Source organism: Mus caroli, unplaced genomic scaffold (genome assembly GCF_978045245.1).
Source record: "Mus caroli unplaced genomic scaffold, Mus_caroli_1 scaffold_6, whole genome shotgun sequence".
NCBI lineage: Eukaryota > Metazoa > Chordata > Mammalia > Rodentia > Muridae > Mus > Mus caroli.
Window position 1 is genome coordinate 3,200,440 of NW_028227261.1, and position 18,954 is coordinate 3,219,393.

An 18,954-nucleotide genomic window follows, 5' to 3' on the forward strand; every position below is an offset into this window, starting at 1 on the left:
TCATCTCCATTCCATCAGCCCTTCCCCCATCATCTCCATCCTGTCAGCATTTCCCACCTCTCGGCACCACCTCCAGTGTGAATGCAGCAATAAAGGAACCCCTCCCTCCCTCTCTCCTTCCAGTCTAAGCAAGGGGGTGCCTTCTGTTGGGCGCTTCAAAGTGTGGCACCTCTGCTCTCCCTTTGTTCCTTGTTTTTAATTGATCAGAAGAGGAGACAGCTGAAGTTAATCCCCCTCCACATTATCTGCCTTTTATTTTCTCTCTCCTTACACCTTCTCGAGGACTTTAATCCCTAATTAGCCCCACTCTTGGATGTTTTTAAGCAAGTGACTGCGCATCGTTTAAAAATGGGGTGCGAAGGCTTAAACATAAATAAAATCCCTTTGTCTGCACTGGATGTGTTTTTCCAGCTGCCACCAAAGTATCTGCCTCTGTGTCACCCCTCCCAGGATTGCTCACACTGGGAAGGACATGTGTGCAACACTTAACTCCAGCCCTGCAAGTCTCTGCCTCTAGGATGAACCTGCCCAAGGCCACCAAGCGAAGCTGACCTATACCACCATGCCTGCATTTCCTCTAAAGTATACTTACCTGAAGCCTTGACTGTTTCTAGAATAACCATCTAGGTCACCCCCCACACACACACACACACACACTCAGAGAGAGAGACAGAGAGACAGAGAGACACAGACACACACACACACACACTCAGAGAGAGAGACAGAGAGAGAGACACACAGAGAGAGAGAGAGAGACAGAGACAGAGACAGAGACAGACAGAGAGACAGAGACAGAGAGAGAACGCTTGTTTAGACTGCAGGAAACATTTTCTTCAGCATCTCTAAGTCCGTTTACAATTTGTGCACAGCATCCTACAGGCACTGAGAGCAAATCCCCAGTCTCAGCCGACTTGGGAGGGCAGTACAAGGCATATCTCTTTGGATAATACTTTGGTTTCTTCATGACAATGGCGGTGAATGGTCATTTGTCATGTTACCCTGCATCGCCAACACCAGAGTGTACGTGGCCTGCTTCTGATTCCATACTCTCCTCTCTCTCTCTGCAGTGACTCCACATGCCAATGATCAGACACAGACTATGGGACGTGCGAATTTTCCTTTTGAGCTTCTCCACCCTAAATTGGTGGTTACAATGATCTCAGCCCCTCCTGGGCCTCTGCTGCACAAATGAAGGAAACGAGCCTGTACAGAAGCCTGCGTGCCTGGAGGACACCCCTGCAGAGAGCAGTCCCGTCTCACACTTCTTGGATTCCTAAATCTCCTGGCTTGGTTGGTCTGAATCTTTATTGTACAGGTCAGGGATCACCAATACTAACTTGGAGGGTGCCCTGCTTCTGATGGCTGGGAGTTCTCATTTGGATGCACAGCCAAGTCCAAGCCATCAGCAAGGGGGTGAGTTGTGGTTGTTTCCTGTGGTTCCCCTCTTCCTCCTCTCTCCCTCTTTTCCTCTTCCCCCTCCTCCTCTTCCCCCTCTCCCTCATTTCCTCCTTCTCTTTCTCCCTTCCATTCTTTCTTCCTCTCTCTCTTCTTTCCACCCTCCTTCCCTTTGCTGTCTGGCCACATAAGCAAAGAGCAGAGCTTTCAGAAAAACATGCCCTAAACGGAAGGAGCTGAGCGCCGGATCCCACAACCATGCCTTTCCATGCAGGGGTTGGAGGAGCCTGGCTACTGTCACATTTCAAGGTCACGGATTAACCAGATCCACTTGACCCACAGGACACATGTTAACTAGGTCTGACATCATAGCAAAGTCTCCATTTCCCCATTTCCTCAGGGCCTCGATCTGGATGTCCCAGCACCTGCCTCTCAAGTTAAACCATAGGGCAAATGGGGCCTTGCTCACTTAACTTGGGTATGTAAAGAGACCTCCACCTCCTTAGTGTACAGTACCCCACCTTTTTAAAGAGTGTTTAAAATGAAGCCACCTTGCTGTGTCTGGTTCAGAGGTTGACCCTTCACACCCTCACCAAGTGCTCAGCAAACTGATGTGCATCTTGCTTGAAGAGCCTTGAGCTTGCTTGAAGAGGCTCTGAGCCCTCTCTCCAGACTCCTCTCACTTCCCTCCCCAGAACCAACTGGGCAACATTTATTCTAAATCACCAGAACTGTGTCCCCTCACCCATGGTTTGAAGGAGGTCTGTCCTTGCTCTGTCTGTGCCTCAGCTTGCCTCTGGATAGACAGGTCCTGTGAGCTCAGTCTACAAGCTGGTTACAGCACTGGAGAGCCCTAGACAGAGTCCAGAGGCCCTGAGGGCATGGATGGCTGCTGCCTTGGGGCTCCAAACCCAGTTCTCCATCTGCAGCATCACCTGGGGTGTGTGTGTGAAGAGCCCAGAGTTGGGGGCGACAGAGTAAAGCCAAATCTAGACTCTTTCCCAAGTGACGAGGAGGGATTGAAGTAGGTACCCAGGAAGAAAGCTCCACACCCCCTGGCAGTGTGGGAGGCTAGGAGCAGGCAACAAACCTTGATGAAATGAGAGTTGGAAGTAAGCTCCTTCTGACAGGGCTGTGAAGAAGGATGTGTGCAGGAAGAGATTCATTTCCTCAAGTAAACATAACCCGGGGTGTTTTTCTTATAGGCTGTATTCATTTACCCAGACTGGGAAAATAATTCCTATTATTGCTCCCTATCCCAAGTCACATTCAGAGTGACTTTATCAAGCCCATATAAAGATTGGGGGTGGGGGGGGTGAGCTGGAGGAAACTGAGATCCTGTGCGACTCCAGAAAGTCACCATCTTAATATGAATGGCTTCAAGAGCCTGCTAAGGAGCTCACTGTAATTCCCTACAACACTGGCAGGTCCACCAAGCCAGAGACCTGCGGGAGCTCAGAGTTTCCTGAGCACCCCTGGTTCATCTGTTACTCTTCAGGGTGTAGCAGTCTTAAAAGGTTTCTCTTTTTAAATGTTTAATTGTGTGTACATAGTATGCACTCACGTGTGTATACAGCACCCCTAGAGGCTGGACCAGAGCAAGAGGGCTTTGGATCCCTTGGAACTGGGAATCGAACTTGGGTCTTCTCCAAGAACAGTATATGCTCGGAAACAGCTGGGCCATCTCTCCAGCCCCCACTCCCTGCTTTTCTGTAAGAGGATCGACAGAGCACCCCACAGGTGTGACCAGCTGAGCTCTGTCAATAGCTCTTCTCCTCAGGTCAGCTGTGGGTGAGTACACCTATTCTGTATGGGGCCTTCAGGTACCCATCCTCCTCCAACTCCCCCCATGGAGGCAGAGCTCGTTCTATACCTGAGATATTCTTTGTAGGAAACTATTTCTACCATATATATTTTCGAGTTGTTTTATTTTAAAGCACAAATTGCAACTGCAGTCAGGGCTAAGCTGGCTGCCTAGCACTATGTAAACCAGGCACCTTGGGACTGTCCTGTAGTCCTCACGTGGGAGGCAGAGGTGGAGGGTCCATGATGCAGCAAGAGGCCAACTCAGGCTACAGGAGACCTGTAAACAAACTCACAATACACGAATAAAACTTGTTAGAACATGGGCCTGTTCCTATGGGCCGGGTCCCACAGCCTGAATCTGGTCACACTTCCCTGGAGTTCTCTCTACAACAGAGTTAAGCTATGGCCAACCCAACAGCAGCTCCTGATTCATGGTCTCAGCTAGTGCCTGGATCTTCTTTCTAAGCTCTTTTCCCATACCAGTCAGATGGGTAAAACTTTCTGCTTACCCTATCAGACTGTGAAATATCAAGTCTTCCCTTTGCTCTCAGGGTCAGTGGAATTTGCTGAAGGATTTGCTTTGAAGGCAGGTTTCTGAAGAGGCTCCTCTGGCCTCTCCCTGCTGTACCTTTTATGATAGTGCTCCATCTGTCTGCCTGTCTGTCATCTATCTATCAACCCATCATCATCTATCTATTCCATCATTATGTAATCTATGTTACTATATATCTATTTAGCATAAATCTAATCTACCTATGTATATATCTATGTAACTATGTATCTATTTATCTATCATTAATATAGTCTATAGCTATTATCTCTATATATATCTATCTAACTATCATCTATCTGTTTTTTAATACTTAACCATATATCTATCAATCAAATCTAATCTATCAAGCATCATTATGTATGTACGTATGTACGTATGTATGTATGTATGTATCCATACCCATCTCTCTCATACTCACTCTTTAAAGAAAGACTTACTTATCTTTATTTCATGTGCTATGAGTGTTTATCTGCATACATATTTGTGCATTGTGTGTATTCCTGGAGCCCTTGGAAGCCAGAAGAGGGCACTGTAGCGCCGGACCTGGAGTTATAGACAGCTGTTAGTCACCATGTGGGTGCTGGGAACTGAACCTGGATCTGCCAGAAGAGCAGCCAGTGTTCTTCACCACTGAGCCATGTCCCCAGCTCCTCGTTCTACTCTGAGTTGCAGCTCCTTTCCAGGCTCTAAAACCTCTCCTTCCCTTAAGGCCCCCTCATGTCCTAATCTCCATATTCTACAATTTCTGTCTAATGCTCTCTTCCATCACTAGACCTCATGATGGCCCAAGACCCTTTCTCTACTACACTGTATCTTCTGGAGGGAATTATGTGTCAGCTTCCTTTCTGGGCAAGCTGCTGCTGCCTCTCCTCTTTCATCGTATTCAGCAACAGTTAATTAATTAACTACATTAAGATGACCACTACTATTCAAACAGTGCCAGAGAATCTTGGCTCTCTTTCCCCGTGTTTTAGTTTGGGTTTTACTGCTGTGAACAGACACCATGACTAAGGCAACTTTTGTAAGGACAACAGGGTTTTTTAAAAACATTTATTTATTATTAGATGTAAGTACACTGTAGCTGTTATCAGACACACCAGAAGAGGGCGTCAGATCTCATTACGGATGATTGTGAGCCACCATGTGGGTGCTGGGATTTGAACTCAGGACCTCCAGAAGAGCAGTTGGCACTCTTAACTGCTGAGCCATCTCTCCAGCCCCTGTAAGAACAACATTTAATTGGGGCTGGCTTACAGGTTCAGAGGTCCAGTGTATTATCATCAAGTCAGGAACATGGCAGCATCCAGGCAGGCATGGTGCAGGAGAAGCTGAGAGTTCTACATCTTCATCTGAAGGCTAATAGCAGAATACTGACTTCCAGGACGCTAGGATAAGGGTCTTATAGCCCACACCCACAGTGACACACCTACTCTAACAAGGTCACTCCCTGAGCCAACCATATACAGATCATAACACTCTGTGAGTCTCAAACAGGGTTGGGAAAGTGTCCAACCCCAACCGTCCTGGAACCTGAGATTTTCCCTGAAGTCAAGGTCAAGGCAGGAAAACCGGACAAAGAGAGCATCGACTACAGATACAAGGACAGGTCAAGCCAAGCACAGATGAAGTACATTCCTGCTTAGAGATGACAGGCTGGGACTCCAACCTCCTACCTTCCTGTTCAAGTTTAAGGACCAAGAAGGATGTGGGTCAGTAAGATATGGCTGGTTATGTTCTACTCCTGTTTCTGGTTATCCGGTTATAACTAGAGTCTCTGTCTCCATTCATGACTCCTGTCCCCAGCTCCCCACTTCCTCTCCCCTTCTCTTCTCTCTTCCCCTCCCCTCCCCCATCCTTGCTTACACCCTACCCTTCCACTGTCCAGATGTAGTTTATGGGTTATTGTGATTGCCTGGAGAGGTGGTGCTACATCCAGTGCAAATTGGTGTTTTTCTGCAAAACCTTGTGTTTGGTCCAATTAACCTTTATCTTGTTTGTTGCAGTAATTTGCACAGCCCCGAGCCATGACAAGAAAGAGGCTACTTTCACCTCAGCCAGCCCAGTCAGTCACTCTCTCAGAACCACCTGACCTCAGCAATCTTGACAGAGCACCCCCTCCCTGACTTCCCAGTATGCACAGGGTAGGGTCTCCCTGACTTCCCAGCATGCACAGGGTGGGGTCTCCCTGACTTCCCAGCATGCACAGGGTGGAGGTCTCCCTGACTCACTACCCAACATGCAGCAGCCCTCATTTCATCTCAAATTAAACTCAGCTGGGGAGAGGATGCTGGGAGCCCCCAGTGGAACCTTCTGGATGGAGTCCAGGGGCATGCATGGGTGGGACCCCAGGAACTTGTACTGTTTCAAAATGTTTCAGGGCCTGAGCTGCCCTGGACCATGGCTGCCAGGTACCAGGTACCGGCACTGATTCTGGAGTGGGCTATGTGGGATTCCTGAAGACTTCCCACTGCTGTCTTGAAGTTGGTCAGAGCCATGGTCCCCCCACATCACCATGGCAGGGAAGGCAGAAATGCAGGTGCTTGCATGCTGATTTCTAACCCCCATCCGAATCTCCCTCTTACCTCCCCCTCTCTTCTCCCTCTACCCCTTCCTCTCCTCTCCTTGCTCTCCCCTCCCCCAGCCCCCCCATCTCCTCTTCCTCTCTCTCTCTCTCTCTCTCTCTCTCTCTCTCTCTCTCTCTCTCCTCTTTCTTTTCTTATCACCCCCACTCCTGGGGCCCCAGGAGTCAGCACAGACTTGGCAGTGGCTGTAGCTGCTCTATGCTTCCCCCTCAAAGTCCACGGTGCTCACCCCCCTTCCCAACCCCCGCACCCCTCTTCCCAACCCCCATTCCCGTGAGGCTTCTCTTTGCCCAGAACCTGACCCTGGCTTTTATATGGTCTAGTGATATGAAGGGGAGGCATCTTTCAGAAAATAAAACCATATTATAGCTAGAAACCTGCCTAGGCATGTGGCCTCGAGGACCCGCTGCTCCCCAGGTGGAGTTGTCTAACTTCTAAGCATGGCTAAGTCTGCAGCAGACTCACTCTCTTTGGGTTTGTCATGTTAGGACCAGGAAGGCTCAAGAGCCTTTCTGCCACAGTTAGGACCGTCCTTTGCACAACTCTGCCTTTGCATGGGCTGAGAGAAATCTCTCCTGCAGGCGAGAGCCGGGGAAAGCTCTAGAGAGAAGGTCATTCATCCCCAGAGGACGCACCCAGCTTGGCAGGCAGCATCGGCCTTAATGTATGGAATGCATTTGGCCAAGACCATGACAGTCATTAGAAATGGGCCCTGGGTGTCATTACCCCAGAGTCTGCCTGTGAAGTATGTGTCCTCTGAGGAAGGAAAGCATTAGGGCGCCTGAGATGAACTGGTCAGCTGAAAATACTGGAGTGCTTTATCCTTGGAAGGAAATGAAGCCATTTATTGGAGGACAGAAGTTCAGGATAATAGTTAAAGCAATCTGACATTTCCATAAATTAAGCAGATGTGTGTCATTGGCATAATTCAATGTGTGCAGACATTGATCTATCCTCCCTGAGGCCCAGAGGGAGGCTTTGGGCTCAGGGCAGAAGTGGGAACCCAGGACCAATGACATCAGACCCATGTCAAGGAGCTGATGGTGGTTTTATCTGAGACGGTTCCCGTGTGCCTATACATGCTCACACACATACTCACACATTCACATGCTCACCCACATGCTCACCCATTCACAAGCTCACACTCATGCTCATCCACATGCTCACACACATTCTCACACACATACTCACCCATTCACAAACTCACACACATGCTCACACACATGCTCACACACATGCTCACCCATTCACAAGCTCACACACATGCTCACACACATGCTCACCCATTCACAAGCTCACACACATGCTCACACACATGCTCACCCATTCACAAACTCACACACATGCTCACACACATGCTCACCCATTCACAAACTCACACACATGCTCACCCACATGCTCACCCACATACTCACCCATTCACAAGCTCACACACATGCTCACCCATTCACAAGCTCACACACATGCTCACCCATTCACAAGCTCACACACATGCTCACCCATTCACAAGCTCACACACATGCTCACACACATGCTCACCCATTCACAAACTCACACACATGCTCACACACATGCTCACCCATTCACAAGCTCACACACATGCTCACACACATGCTCACCCATTCACAAGCTCACACACATGCTCACACACATGCTCACACACATGCTCACCCATTCACAAGCTCACACACATGCTCACACACATACTCACCCATTCACAAGCTCACACACATGCTCACCCATTCACAAACTCACACACATGCTCTCACACACATACTCACATATTCACAAGCTCACACACATGCTCACCCACATGCTCACACATTCACAAACTCCTTCATCCAGACACATCAGTAGAAAAGAGCAGTGTTGTAGCTTTAATTTTTCAAACCTTATTTTATAAAGTTAAACACTTTAACCTTCTTCCAACCACCACCCACCAGAGGTAGAGGGGGAAAAAGGTTATAATGATATGGGGGAAGTGGACCTGTTTAGAAATGTTCTTTGGAGCAGCTCCCACCTGCGGTGTCAGGAAATCAGCAGTTCAGTTTATAGATCACCAGTGACAACTCAATCCACTCTCAAAAGCTTCACGGATATACCAGCAGTCCAGTTCAGCAGTATCGGGATAGCAGCAGTGGTGGCATGACCCAGCAGGATAGCCAGGCCTCAGCCAAATTGGCACAAGTCAGCAGGCGGGATATGGACTACGAGGTACAACAGGAGACATTCTTGGCTGTGCCTTTCTTGACAAAGATCAGCAAAGAAATGAGACAAAGAAATATTTAGCTATGCAAGCAAGCCAAGCCTAGACTCTATCACTGTCCGTTGAGCCCTATTTCTACCCCTCCAAACCCCATGTGTTCTCCACAGATCTTGCCCCGCCATATGAGTTTGTCTCATCTGACATCACTCTGCCGATTGGCCGGAGTCTGAAGAAGTGGTAAGAAGCCACAGCACACCACCAGAAGTGTTTATGGTGTGTTTCTTTCGATGAAGTCCCAACAAATGGAGCTCAACTACACAATGTAAGTCGGACAATATATGTGTGTTGTTAGTGAAGATTCTTTCATCACACATCCACTCACGTGCTTGCCTGAGTGAAACATCCTTTCACCTGTGTCTGCTTCGAGAAAACACTCTTTCACATGTTTGCCCCATTCAACACAACCAGCTTTCCAAAGAAACCAGAAGTTTCCATTTCACAGTGTGGCCTGTCCCATGTCCCATGTCCTTCTCCCAGCTGGATTGAAAGAACTTGCTCCCTGCTGCGAATACCTGGAAGTTATGGCCCTACCTCAGACTCCTTCTTCTGTGCTGAGCACTCAGCAAAGAGCCTGGAAGAAAGACACTCAAGAAAGCAGAGAGGCCCTCAGAAAATGTTCTCTGAGAGGGTGGGAGAGAGCTAAAGTGTAAAGCCATTGCTATCTGAGGGTCACAGCTTTGGTCAGACCCCAAGATCCCCCATGGAGCTGGACATAGCATATATCCATCTTACAGATGCTTCGATAGCCAGGTGGAAGGCAAAGAAGTTCTCAGGCCACCTAGCCTGGTACATAGTGGCACATAACAAAGAGAATCTGTCTCAAAGTTGTTGGAAAGTGAGAACTGGCCTACATATGCGCGCGCGCACACACACACACACATACCCACACACACACACACACAATGGCACATACACCAAGGCACACGCATGCCTATACACATATTTTCATAATATACATAATGACTGAAAGAAAATAAATACCTACCACACTAACTAGTTTTTGTCACAACTACAGAACATTTTGGCACAAACTAGAGTCACCTGGTGTCTTACAGACTGCTGCCATTGCTGGGATGAAACACCATCACCAAAAGCAACCTGGGGAGGAAAGGGTTTATTCCACTCATAGTTCGACATCCTTGTTCACCACTGAAGGAAGTCAGGGCAGGAACTCAAGTAGGACAGAAACCTGGAGGCAGGAGCTGATGCAGAGGCCATGGAGGGGTGCTGCTTACTGGCTTGCTCCTCATGGTTTGTTCAGCCTGTTTTATAATGGAAGCCAGGACCACCACCTTGGGGATGGTACCACCTACTATGTGCTGGGCCCTCCCCCTTTGATCACTAATTAAGAAAAGTGTCACAGTGATCTTAGGAAAGCAAACTGAGAAAGCCATGAAGAGTGAGCCAGTAAGCAGTGTTCCTCCATGGCCTCTGCTTCAGTTTTTGCCTTCAAGATCTTGCTTTATGTTCATGCCTTGGCTGTAACCTATAAGCTAAATAAACTCTTTCCTCTCTAATGGAATTTTGGTTGTTTTTTTTTTTATCATAGTAACAGAGAAGCAACTGGAACACACTGAGTGAATGAATGAAGGAAGGAAGGAAGGAAGGAAGGAAGGAAGGAAAGAAGGAAGGAAAGAAGGAAGGAACGAATGATGAAAGAAGAATCTGTAAGTAAGCCAGTCTCATTGCAGAAGGTTCCAATTCATCTGGAGGAATGCAGAGTGTGGTGGTTTGAATAGTTTTGACCCCTATAGTTAGACTCATGTGTTTGAGTACTTGTCCCATGCTATTAGGAGGTGTGGCTTTGTTGGAGGAAGTGCATCACAGTGGGGATGGCTTTGAGGTTTCCTACGCTCAGGCTCTACCACGGAGAAGACCCTCCTCCTGGCTGCCTGCAAAAGACAGCCCCCTCCTCCTGGCTATCTTTTGGATCAAGATGTAGAACTCTCAGCTCCTCTTCCAACACCATGTCTACCTGGATGCTGCCATGCTTCCAGCCACGATGATAACGTCCTGAAACTCTGAAACTGTAAGCCAGCCCCACTTACATGTTTTCCTTTATAAGAGTTGTCTTGGTCATGGTGTCTCTTCACAGCAACAGAAACCCTAACCAAGACGTGGAGGCCGTGACCATCTCCAGCACTAACTGTAGGTCTCAAGTGACATTCAACCTCTGGTCTACGCCCTCCTTGTAGTTTGCACAAACAATGGTGACCATTAGGGAAGGTGAACTGGGTGTGATGGTCATCTTCATTGGCACCTTAACTCCAGAGCACCATGGGGACACACCCTGGGTGTCAATAAGGATACTTCCAGCAAACAATGCACAATGCTCTTATGAAAGCACTAAGGTCAAATGAACACTCTGACCCCAGACACTTCACCTTCTTCTGTTCTGCCCTCAAGTTTTCCAGCAGAAAACTTGGGGCGCTAGCAGCATGGCTGTCTCATCTCTTGTGACTAGGCTCCACCACAGGAAAATGTAACAGCACTCAGAGAAGATTCATGGATGATGACCAAAAGCTAACGGTTATATTCTAAGAGGGCAAGAATAAAACCAATTACAGCAATGTCCTCAAGCAACCCATAGGCCAAGATCCCCACATTATGCTCCTTGGTTTAATTAGAGTAAGACAGCCAGCTCAGTCCAGTGCAGAGAAACTCTTTTAATGGTCAATGTACAAAGGTTATCCTGATAGTAGCTAAGCATCAGCATTTGTCCTCCCAGGGGGCAGGGGGAGGCAGGCAGGGATGGTGAATTAGGTCAAGGGCCTACGCCGGCAGGGGTAGGGAGCAACTGACCCACGGTCGATGCCACTGTGTAAGGCATCAGAGATTAGACCTGTGTAAGAGTCCTCAAGGGCTGTGTTCTCTGCTCAGCCCAGTCCAATGATGCTTGGGTGGCTGTCACAACCCTGTGCCTGGTGAGGTTGTATATTGAAGTGCCCCAGTGCCAGGAGAGGAATCCAAACATCACATGGTGGTAAAGTCAATGGTTTCTAACCCCGAAATTCTGTGACCCATACACTGTAGCTTCCATCATGAAGAGACCTGAGTAGTTAGTGCCTTAAACAGGGATACCTACATGGATTTCAGCTGCATAGGGTGGGCAGCTTAGCTCGTCACATTCTTAACTCACAGATGCAGGCTGTGTTTCCCAAACTCATGCCTTCTCCTTTAATGTCTCCAGCACCAAAAGCTCTCCCTAGGCTGTGTCTTTACCTGGGACACCACCTCTGGTACTATCTAGGAGACTCTGGGAAGTCATAGAGGTGCTCTGGGGGTGGGGGGAGCACACAGAGACTGTGGAGCACAATTTTATCCACCCTCACTCAACTGTCAGTGGGGACATGGATGCTGCTCCCTGCAGTCCCCTGCTGAACCTGTGTCTGAGCAGACAGAGGCAGCCGTGCACACACCCGGAGCCTTCAAAGGGTCATAAGAAACACCAAGATATGTTAACATGGTTTCTGTTCATTTCATGGTTACTTTGTAGTTCATTTTACTTAAGATTGAATAAAGCATAAACAACCTGATAGCTCAGATGTTTGAAAGAGACCAAAAGCTTGAAGGTTGCAGTCCAGGGTCAAAGCCATTGGCTCCCAGCTGGGCATCATCTTTGGTGGTCAGAGAAGATTGGGGGGGGTGCATAGGAGGGCGGGGGGTGAGGGTACCTATCATGATCCGTGATTCCTATCAGTTTGGGCTCTGTTTCATATGGTCTTGATACTGATGAAGTAGCTGGCTGCTTCAACTCATCCAGACAGAGTTGCTGAGCTGCTGAGCTGGGCACAAAGAGAGATGCTCATTGTAGCTCGTAGGCCATGAGTGTCTCCCTGAATAATGGTGGTTTCAGCCTGGATATATGGAGAAATGTGGACAAATGTCCCCAGAAAGCTGGTTTACTCTGTGCCCTCCAGGGAGTCCAGACACCAACAACAGAAAGCAGGGTTGGAGTTAGGTTCTAGAGTTCTGGTAACTACTGGCTATGTGACCTTGGATTTAGGCAGTCAGGTGTGGCTGTCTTTGCTTTCTTTTTGTTTTGTTTTGTTTTGTTCTGTTTTGTTTTGTTTGAGATGGGGTCACATGGATTCAGGGCTGACTTGAACTCTATAGCCAAAGGAAATCATAAATGTCTGATCTTCCTGTCTTCATATATTGGGACCTGAGACCGGAGGATCACAGGGGTGTACTACCAGGCCCATCTTATAAGTTGCTGGAACTCGGACCCGAGGCTTCTGTGTCCCTGGCATGCGCTCTACTGACTGAGCTGCACCCTGAGCTCGTATTCTACGTCCACAATGAAACACGAAAGGCAACAGCAAGCCTGCTCAGCCTGCACCGTCACAAAAGGAAGTTATAGCTTCAGTGTCTCATAGAGGCACTGCTGCCCGCTGAGCCCAGGGACTGGAAGATTGCAGTCACTGTCCAATGGCAGGAGGCGCCTCTGACTCCGCCCTCTCCTGGTGGGCGGACCTGGACAGCCACTGGTCCAGAGGACAGCCCCCTAGCTAAATGGTACACCTCAGAAATAAAGTCAGCTCCTCAGAGTTCCTTTTAGCACCTCCAGCCGCCAAGTTCCCGCCGCCTCTGCTTCCTCTCCCATTGTGTGTTTAGTAGAGCACGTGCTGTCATCACCTGCCTTTGAAGCGGATTCAACCATTAGCAGCTTCTCCGCGTTTCTATAAATATTTAAACCACCAGCACTCAGTAATCACCACTGTATGAAATTAGGATGGATCAGAGGGTGCTGCCTACCAGAGTCCTTAAGCAGTGAAAGTCTCCCTTCCCGGTTTCTGAGAAACAGAACATGTGGGAGCCGCCGACTTGAAGGTGAGAAGTTTGAATTTGGCTCTGTCTTTAGCCAGATAAATCATCCTAGCACTGTGACTTCAGGAACAGCCCGAGTCCCCTCTGCAGTGGACTTCCAGCCACCAGGGGAGTACATCTATGGGAATCTTTTAGGCTTCCCTAAAAGATTTCTTTAAGGCTCCCTCCCCTTCCTCAGCATCCAAGCTTCCAGGCCCTTGGAAAGGAAGGGTTTTCCAGCAGCCAAGCTGACCGCTTTTCCTCAGGCTTGGGCAGCTAGCTCATGGAGCTTTCTTGGGGCTGTGGTGGTATGTTTAGACTTGGCTTGTTGGAAATCACAGTGACCTCTTCCTGGATGGCTGGAGGGTGGTTTTAGCTGAGCAGACGCTCAGGACTATGTTCTAATCGAGAGAGAGATGGCTCAGCTGCTAAGCCATTAGCTGTTCCTGTAAACCTGAGTTTGATTCCCAAAGCCCACATATACACAAAATAAAATCGTGACAAGATGCTCTCACTTGTAATCCCAGATCCAGGAGTAAGAGACAGGGCCTCCTTGGCTACTCAGCCTAGCTAATTGGCAAGTGCTGGATAGGTGGTCGATGGCAGATCCTGCCTCAAACACCAAGGTAAACAGTATCTCAAAGAACAGAACCTAAAGCTGACCATTAGTATCTGTATACATGTGCCCATGAAACATGCATAGAAAGCCAGTCCAGATCCTTGGCTCAGCACAGCCAGCTGTCTGTGGACCACTGTCTCCTGGAGCCTGGCTCAGCACAGCTAATTGTCTATGGACCAGTGTCTCCAGCACAGCCAGCTGTCTGTGGACCAGTGTCCCCTGGAGCCTGGCTCAGCACAGCCATCTGTCTGTGGACCAGTGTCTCCAGCACAGCCAGCTGTCTGTGGACCAGTGTCCCCTGGAGCCTGGCTCAGCACAGCCATCTGTCTGTGGACCAGGGTCTCCTGGGTCCTGGCTCACAGCAGAGCCCAGTATTGTATCCTTGGGATGAATGTTTAGGCCTTCATCCTTTCCATCATCTTATCCAGACAGTGAGTAACAGGATTTCTGGTGAGATCACTGTGGGCCTGCACCTTAGATACATAAGTTGCTTCTCTTGCTGTGACAACACACCTGACCGAGATAAGGCAGAAAGGACTTATTTGGGCTCATAGTTTGACAATACCATCCAATGTGGTGTCAAGAGCTTGTCGCGGCTGACGACACTACATTTTCAGTCAGGAAGCATATATATATATATATATATATATATATATATATATATATACACATATGCATATATATATATATACATATATATCTGGTATCCAGTCCAGGACTGAATACAGGCACTCTCTACATTTAGGGGAGGTCTTCCCACCCCAGTCAAGCTTCTCCTTATTGAAAAGCTCGGGGTACCAAAATACTAGGGTCAAGGTGTCACCATATGGATGAGACACAGACTCAGCCCTGTCCCCAGAGGAGGCGAGGAAGGGAGTGTTCTGAACTTCAGTAGTGCGTTAGAAACTCTGAGATGATGGGCTGGGTAGCATCTGGGTGTGGCCTAGAAATCCAGAGGGGTAACATCCCAGGCAGTCCCGGGAATGCAGCCAGGGTTTCTGACCCCCAAGCCTACAAGTTCAGACACCTTGTCATAAGATCTCTGTCCGCACCCCCCCCCCCAGGCTGTAGGAGAATATAACAGCACTGATTGACGGGCTTAAGATTTCTCTGTGCCAGGCAGGAAACAAAAGGCTTAGATATTCAACAACACTGATCTTTGCCACGGCCATGGGGGATGATGGGTCATCTGTATTTCTTCAAGATGAGGTGATGGCAGTTTGGGATGGGAGCCTGGGGCTAGCTTACCTTCCAAGCTGACATCTCAATCCAGACAGTACTTCTGCCATGACTGTGTTTAAGGAAGAGATCTGCTTCTTGCCTTTGGCTAAGGAGGAGAAGGATGTTCACCTGGGAGAAGCCCTGTAACCTTCCTAATAGCTTCGCAGGAGACACATGGAAACTTAGTGTGATGGACTTGTTGGATATCCTTACAGTCTCCATACCGTTCATGGTTCCCCCTACCCTGCCTGCAGGATGCCATGCCGGCGTTGGGCGCATGGGACAAATCTGCTTCGATGTTCCCTTTGCCAGCAGCAGCCATCCTCAGAAATAGAGTTCTGATAACCACAGGGCAGTCGCTGCCAGGAATAGGAAGCCCTTCACCTGTGAGTCAAAGCCATACCTCCTGTCCTCTGTGCACTGGCTACTGGGGTTGACCGTTCGACTGAGCAGGGGTCGCCTGCTCCGAGACTGCACAGTGAAACTTGAAGTCAAGCTCTAGAGAGCGAGCGCACTGCTGAGTAAGTATGTAGGAAGTTTCCAGTTCATTTCTCTGCATTATCTCGGGTCTGTGGATAAACAGAAAAACAATAATAGCTGTTCGTAGTGCTTTAATTGGTATCCACTGTGTCTTAATTAGTCAAAGAAAGAGGAGGAGGCAGGTGGGAGGAATTCTCACAGCCACCTATTCCGAGTGTGCATAGCCCTTCAGGGCCAGGATAGCAGCAAGGGTTGTCCATGTGGATAGCTCCCTCCCGGCAAGCATGTCTCCACAAACCTGGGTCCAGGCGCAGGTCTGCATGAAGGAAGCAAGGAAGGCTTCTCTCTAAACCATGTCTGACTGGGTAGCGAGCACTGGACGTGGGGAGCTGGAGACTGCCTGGCCTGCCCCCAACCAGCTGGGTGACTTGAAACACACCATCTACCTATGTACTCCCCAGCTGGCATGGCTGACTCGGGGACAACATCCCTGACCCTGCTGACACCTAGCTGTCATTAGCTCATGGGCTCCTTTTGCTCAGTGTATCTCCCTGGGGTGTGCATTCCATCTGGAGTCAAATGGGTCACTGGGGGATTTTTATTTGTGCCTATCTCTCTAACTAGGTTAGGGCTAGGGCTAAGCACAGTTCCTAAGGTGCAGGGTCTGCCTACACATCCCACCACCACCAGAATCTGCACCAGGTATGTATTAATTTATAACTAATGCATTAATTACAAATTTTAAATCCATATATAATCAACAAGGCTTGTGTGTTAGCACATGCCTGTAAGCCCAGAACTAAGGAAGCTGACATAGCAGGGTCATGAGTTCAAAACCAGCCTGGATTAGATATAAGATCTTGTCTCGGTTTTAAAAGAAATAAACAGGGGCAGGGAGAAATACATAATCTAATGAAAATGGTTTGTTGGTTTGCTAATTTTCAGGAGATACTTTTAAAACCAGATGTTGAATCACAAAACCCTGGCCAAGAGGGCTGTCTGGGGCAGCCCACTAGCCTCACAGCACTGAGAAGCACAAAGCCACACACACCGGCCTTCCATAACTCAACCAACCAAACTCAGAGCAGTACCGAGCACAGAGCGTATGACAAACCAGAGGAGAAATAGCAGAAGGTGTCTGAGGCATCTGAGGCACTGTCAGGGTCATGCGCTTAGGAGATGCCTGCCTCGCCAAGTTTTCTTCAATACCCCCACCCCCACCCCCACCCCTTCTGCAGTGTGGGCCAAGAATCTGGCAATGCCCCAGGTCAAATCTAAAACAAACAAACAAAGAAACAAAAAAACAAAAAGACAAAAACAAAACAAACCATGAACCTATACCAAGAATGTCCAAGCACCAGGGCAGAAATGGTGCCTTTCAGATAGCTTCCAGATGGAGTGAGTGTTCTCTGAGAGCTCTCCGTGTCCTCCGACACTCTTTCTGATAGGCAACAAAAACATTTGATTTTCTTCTAATAGATCTGTCATTTTATGTCAAGTATCCATTCCTATTGACCCATAGAACCTCAATTTCAAAGCCATTAAAATCTAATTTTCCACACCGTGCCCTAAGAGATAGGCTAACTTTCAAAGAATAATTCATTTTCTTTAAGGAAAAATGCATATCTCTCTCTGTGTTTTCTTTTCTTTTTCCTTAAAAGAAAAGTCAAGAGATGCAGGTGCCAGCATGGCTGCTGCTACTCCTCTGGTCTCTCTCTGGCTAAAGAACTTAAACAAGGCCCCTGTGAGGAAGGACTGCTCACTGTGCTCTGCAGTCTGTACTTATGTGGGGAACCACGATTACAGGGAGATTATAAAACGCCACCCAGAAGGCAGGACAAGAGCCTCACGGTTATTTGCCTTGAAAAATAACATGTCCAAGACAACCCAGGACATTCAGGCAGCCTAGCGCCTCTACAATTTATGTATTTCTTCTTAAGGGTTAAACTAAACCATCCCTTTGAGATTCTGAGATCAGCACACCTAATGAGAGAAGGCCAGACAAGTGACCGTGGCTCACTCACAGAAGCCTCCGCGAACTAATGGCACCACAGCATGGGGCTGTTGAGCCTGCATCCTCCCCTCTGTGAGGGGACAGGAAGCTACATGTACACACTCACACACTCCTGAGAAGTGGGAGGTCAACATCTGACAGTCCTCGGATACTGTCTACCTCGTTGTGGAGACAGGATCTCCCTTTGGCCTGAAGTTCTCCCAGTAGGCCAGGCTGGCTGCCAAGAGAGCCAGGGACCAGCGCTGAGGTTACATCACAAGCCCACTCCAGTGTGCTGGCTAGGAATTGAACTCAGACCCTCATGCCTGTGTGTTACTGACCGAGCCAAGCTGCTCCTTTTGTCCATTTCCTGATTTAGGTCTCTGTGCTGTGGTTTGATAAAACAGAAGGAGTCAATGGCCTGGTGAAAGGCCCATAAGCTATCCTCTGTGCTCTTTATAGTCTTTTTTTGAAAGAATGAAAATATTTTTAGAATAAACATTTAAACAAACTGAATTCATATTACAGGTATGGTGATGGTTGGAAGGCCTGCCAGTCACATAGACCAGCACAAAGTATGGGGACAGGGGTCACTTCATCTAAAGAGATTTCGGCAAGACATCCTCAAGCACTGGACCAGAAAACTGTGCCTCCTCTGAAGCTTGCCTGCCTGGATTTGCTGGTCCAGGGGGGTTGGGAGAGTGGCTGGCTTGTAACGCTTGCTCAACTGTCTTTTGATTGTCTCCTGCAGGTCAGATGGCATCCAATGGGGCGCTGTGCCTGCAATTCCTAGAATCCAAACACAAAAGGATAAGGCTGATCTGGATACTCGGGGTGCTCTGCAGCACCCATGTCCATAGGGAGGACCAGACTGAGTCACATGATCAGAAGGACACAGAAAGGCAGAAGCCAGGCTCAGGATTGATGGCCAATGGGATGTTGATAAGGGCACCAAAGGCTTGAGAACTGTTGGAATAAAGTGTGCTCTTCCACTCTTTCTCTCCCTCTCTGTCTGTCTGTCTCTGTGCCTCTGTCTCTCTGCCTCTCTCTGTCTCTCATTCTCTGTCTTTCTTTCTCTCTGTGAATGTGTGTGTATTTGAATATGTGTGCATGTCTGCACATGTGTGCACATGTGTGCATAGGTGTGCACAGAGGACAACCTCAGGTGTCATCTCTCAGGTGCTGTCCACCCTTTTTTGTTGAGACTGGGTCATTTATAAAATTGGAACC

At 48.4% G+C, this 18,954-nt stretch overlaps 1 long non-coding RNA gene across 1 annotated transcript; it reads left to right on the forward strand.

Annotated features, from left to right (window-relative positions):
• Positions 1-13,022: 13,022 nt before the first annotated feature.
• Positions 13,023-18,698, forward strand: LOC110293593 (uncharacterized). Its single transcript, XR_002377822.1, has 3 exons — positions 13,023-13,435; positions 15,506-15,772; positions 18,476-18,698. It is a non-coding gene; the product is annotated as an uncharacterized LOC110293593 (long non-coding RNA).
• The last annotated feature ends 256 nt before the right edge of the window (positions 18,699-18,954 follow it).